Consider the following 4,444-nt stretch of genomic DNA (forward strand, 5'->3'; position numbering starts at 1 on the left):
TGGATCATCAGACTCTCACATGGAAAATAAGGATACCAGATCACTCATTCATTCCATTGTTTGGGGATTTAAGGAGATGTGGTTGGAAAATTTATTCTGCTTCCTTTGGAGCAGAGATACATCTGGTATATGTGTTTTTGTTTAGTCATTAGAGCTCTGTTCTTCAAAACAAACAATATTTGGATTGTTACTTAAGAGTATATTCAAAAAATAAATTTGTGGTCCACAGAGTCTAAACTTTAAGATACTTTTCACAAAGATGGTGCTGAAGGAAAAGAAGGAAGCCCCTGCCTCCCCCGAAGCTGAAGTCAAAGTGAAGACTTTGAAGGCCAGGACAGCAATGCTGAGAGGCGTCCATAGTCACAAAAACAAGATCCACATGTCACCTACAGTCTGATGGCCGGCCCAAGACGCTGTTTCTCCAAAGGCAGCCCATATATCCTTGGAAGACGGCCCCCATGAGAAACAAGCTTGACCATGATGCTGTCATCAAGTTCCCCCTGACTGCCTACTCAGCCATGAAGAAAATAGAAGACAACACACTTGTGTTCGTTGTGGACATCAAGACCAACAAGCAACAGATCAAACAGGCTGTGAAGAAACTATGACATTGGCATGGCCAATGTAAACACATTGATCAAACCTGAGAGAGAGAAGAAGACAACTGGTTCCTGACTATGAGACTTTGAATGTTGCCAACAAAATTGGGATCATGTAAACTGAGTCCAGCTGGCTATATATAAAGATAACTTTTTCACCATAAAAAAATAAATTTGCTTCAGGAAAGAACCTAAACTCCATATCCTCATTAAATGTTTATTGACCCTTCATACATCCACAAGGCAGGGAGTCCCCAGCTGGTTCCACGGCTCAGGAGAACCAGAACACAGCAGCAAGCAAATATCTACTAAGCTCAAGTGACAAAAAAGAAAAGAAAAGAAAAAAAGTCTGATTAGATCCTATGGAATAACAGAAGACAATAAAACTGAAATTTAGGCTATTAGTTTTTTGGGGGTGGGATCGAGGTAAGGATAGCTTGGACATTAAATTTTAAGGAAACCAGCAGGTGATGACCCTCTAAGGACTGGAAGCAAAAATCAATGATGCATGCAAGGTCATGCCACTCATACCTAAGATTCATTATCATTGTAGACTTTCCGGCAATGTCTTTGCTTTGATTCTCCCACCCATCCTGTGGTCTCTTCCTGGAAGATACACATCTTAACTTAGATGCTTCTTATAGGAGAAACTGTGTTTTATCTGTCTCAGTAGAACTGGAAATTTTACCATAGCTTTAGAAGCATCTCCAAGTATGCAGATTTTTCTGCCTTATATCTGGGGAAAAGCTAGGTCAAAATTAAAAAATATATATGTTAAAAATCATAACCAAAGTTACTCAGCAAACTGGCTATTTAGCTCTTATTTTTAAAAAAATAACCATGACTTTTCAAAAGACTCTTTTAGTTAAATCTGCGGTATAGGAAATAATTCACTAGAACATACTATGCCTTAAATTGCTTTAAGATGTGCCTATAGTAGATTTTTGATCATTTAGAAATATATTTTAGGTATTTCATGCAAAAGCAATTCAAAGAAGCACATCTTAAGTAGCACAAGTGAAGTAAACATGCTTTCCTTTGGGTACTCTGAAAAAACACATGCATTGCTTTTCAGGGTGCAGAAAGAGTACTTTGTAGAAAGGGTAACTTAAATATTTTGGTTGAGAGACCTCAAAGTACGAGACTTGGGTGGGTGGTTTTGCGTGTTCACAAGAGTGAAGATGGCAGGAAACACCACAGCTTTCTCCTTGTATTCCCTGCCCACAAGAGAATAGCAGACAATTTTCATAGAATGACAGCACATGCTTTCCCTGAAACTGCAAGAAATGTAATTTCAGTATATATATATTTTTTTTTTTTTTTTTCTGTAGCCTCTTGAGATTTTTTTTTATCTATTGCCATTTTTCTTTCCTCTCAAGGCTACTCCTCAGGCAGATATTCTCCACATGGCTTTGTGTAATGTCTAACATCCGAACAAACCCATTCCTCCCATGGGATGGGCCAGGCCCCGTGGCTTGGGGGTGGGGTAGGGCCAAGCTGGAGAGAAGTGGTTTTCAGTCATTCAGAATTTCCCATAGGGGCTCTCATTTTCTCTAGAGCACATCTCATCCGCTCAGACTTAAGTTTATTACCACAGTATGAATTGCTGGTACAGTCATCCACAAGATGAGTCCTTTAGATACTCCCAAGTCATTTGTAGAGAGTTCAGGAATTGATACTCTACTGACTCTCCGGGAAACACTGCTCACTGTTTATTTGTTCTTTCTGGTAGATCTTTTTTTGGTAGAGAGGGAGACATATAACCCATGTCTGTACAATGCGTTTTGCTTTTCCAGGCTTTAATTTTTAGCTGATAGAGACACAGAACCTGTATTGGAAGAGTTATTCTTGTAGTCAGAGTTTGAGACCCTGTGATCCAGGGCAAGTTGCTGCCTGGCCCTAGGGAGTAGAGGGAGTAGGAACAGATGAGTAATTAATGCTGGCAGAGCTGACGTCCTTGGCCTTAAGTTCCTCAACTAGTGAAGCACAAGTATAAAAACCTCACTGAATTGGCTGATAAGATGATATAGGTGGGATTTACTTCAAAAAACCCCAGTGGGTGGGGTGGGACAGCAAATGGGGGTAGAGAGAAAACAAGATTGTCCTTGAATTCATAACTGCTGAAACTGAGTGATCAGTACATGGCAGTTTATTTTATTATTTTCTCTGATTCTGTGTAGTTTAAAACTGTTCCATGATAGATAGTTAATCCAAAGAAACACGTGCTTCTTTTAAGGTCATTTGGAATGGAACAACTTGGAAATTAGCTCCTGAAATCCTGAATTAGTGTGTTGGTGACTTTTTTGGCTTTTTAAAGTAAAAAGCCCCCCAGTTACTTGAGATACGCGAGGGAAACATCAGCATAGAGTCTCAGGAGCAGCTGTGGTCTGACTCACCCCCCTGCACCGTGTTGCTGTAGTGAGGTTTCTCTCTAGTGGACAGGGTATTCCCCTGCCCCAGGCTGATGTACGGTGACTCATATACCAAATCAGAGTTTCACATCTAAGTGTGATGGGCATTGATTATCAAAGTTGGAACCCAAAGGCTTGGTGGAAATGAGGAGAGGCTATTTAATATTCCTCTTTAAAGGTCAGAACTTTCCTCCAGAAAAGATTCCTCTCCATCTGGAAGACTCTGCATGATGTCACCTTAAATATGAACTCTTTAAGCGGGGACGTTTCCTAAAAGTACACTCAGCTTTTTTGGTAACATTCATTTTAGGGATGAAATCAGCCTAAACCATAAATTGACTTGTTTACTTAAATGAAAGAAATGCTGGGCGAGCAGGGAATTCATCATAACCTTCATTATTTAGACTGTCTGGCCAGCTGACTAGCTGTTTTACTTTGCCTCTGACTTCACAGCCATTTAGAGGAGGACATACTGCCACCCTTGCTCACAGGCCCATTGATCAGACTCGTACTGGCTAGTACTTTCCCACAGAAGTAACCTTACTTGCTCTGACCAGGCAGCCACTGCCTATGGATGGCAAGTGAGATGAGATCTGTTTATCTACCCCCCATCAGTCTTCCTCTTGCTTTTCAAGTGAGGAGACTGGAGCTCAGGGAGGTCAAAAAGCTTTCCTCCAGTGCTATATGTCATGGCTGTGTAGGCTTTGAGGTCAGCTGCTCTCTGAGGCCAAGGAAACAATATTTGTTCTACCTAGAATTTAGAGATAAAGTGACAAAAGTCAAGTCACTGACAAATGTGTTCTGAGAATAAGGAGTTAATGGTCACCTATGTCTTTCATCCCTTGAGATAACTCTTTGGTAACTATGACATCTCCATTTTACACAGGAGAATAGGGTACAGTCTGAGAGTTGCTGAATGATGGAACTGTAATTCAAACCACCATTCTCAATGCTCAAAAGCTGTGCTTTTTCTGTTTCACTGGAGAAAATGAGTATACCCTGGACATGGTGAGAGTTGTTCTAAGGGGTAGGGGGTGGAAGGAGCAGCAAAGGTATGGAATCATGGACCATCTCCTTCATTTCGTAGCTTCCTCTGCAGGGAATGTGCTAATATGCTTGTGCCCCGGACAGAACTCTCTTCTTTCTCCCTACTCCTTAGAAATCTACTCAAGGCTCATCTCAGATGTCACCGGCTTGTCCTGATCTTCCTAGTTATAATTAGTTTTTTTTTCCCCTGATGAAATTTTCTTATACATTTTGTACTAGGGTTTTTATATGTCTGACTTCTCTTCTTAGATTATGATCAGTTTGAGGCAAAGGGTTATGTCTAATAAGTTTTGTTTTTATTTAAAACTTATGAATTATTATATATATATAAAACAATCTAACACATATGTTATTAATGGGCTTGATATTATTAAACATCTTGTGTGG

General features: G+C 40.2%; 1 pseudogene; it reads left to right on the top strand.

The window, feature by feature from the left end:
• Positions 1 to 241: 241 nt before the first annotated feature.
• LOC102157109 lies at positions 242 to 718 on the top strand (annotated as a pseudogene).
• The last annotated feature ends 3,726 nt before the right edge of the window (positions 719 to 4,444 follow it).

Source organism: Canis lupus, chromosome 2 (assembly GCF_011100685.1).
Source record: "Canis lupus familiaris isolate Mischka breed German Shepherd chromosome 2, alternate assembly UU_Cfam_GSD_1.0, whole genome shotgun sequence".
In the NCBI taxonomy this organism is placed as follows: Eukaryota; Metazoa; Chordata; class Mammalia; order Carnivora; family Canidae; genus Canis; species Canis lupus.